A 741-nucleotide genomic window follows, 5' to 3' on the forward strand; every position below is an offset into this window, starting at 1 on the left:
AGATACTGCATAAACTCAGCAAGCGTCAACTAATATCGAAAGAGTCTTTTTTCCCCTCCGACTAATGATAGCACAGCAGGCCAGCACCGAAGCTTATCCACTTGGGGACTTTAACCCTGACCACACTCGGCCACGAGAGACCACTGTGGTAAGCGCTGCCCATGTGCACGGGACTTCCACACAAAACAGACTGTAAACTGATGTGTGAGAGCCTCGCTCTCTTTCCCATAGACCATACTTGTTTCAAACTATCATTTTTTCACTTTCTCGAAAGTGGAATTGCCCCGCTTGCTCAATTTGTGCCAGGCAGGTGAAGGCAACTCAGTCTTCAGCCAACAGCATTTCGCTGCTCGCTGTAGGGCCCAAGGCTAGGCGGAACAGCCGCCCGCAGAGGGGTTCTTTACTTTCAAACGCGAGCTCCGCGGACAGAACCGTCGCCACGGCAACCCCCAAACAGAACCCAACGGCCCGCTGCCCCCGGGCCCTCCCCGCGGGCCCCCGGGCGACCCCCGCGCCCCGGGCTCGGCCTTTGGGGCGTTACGCTTCTCTCGAGGCCGCAGTTTCATTTTTGCCTTCCCGTTCACCTCAGCGCCCCGGTTACGAGCCCGCTCGCCCACCGCACACGCAGCGGTCCCGCAGGCGCCGGGCGAGCCCGGGGTCCGGAAACTTGCTGCGCCCCAAACCGCACCGCCGCCCTCGCGGTGCAACCATGTTGCGCCCCGGGGCCGGTTACATTTTTGC

Source organism: Apteryx rowi, unplaced genomic scaffold, assembly GCF_003343035.1.
Source record: "Apteryx rowi isolate R43461 unplaced genomic scaffold, aptRow1 scaffold_93, whole genome shotgun sequence".
Classification (NCBI taxonomy): domain Eukaryota; kingdom Metazoa; phylum Chordata; class Aves; order Apterygiformes; family Apterygidae; genus Apteryx; species Apteryx rowi.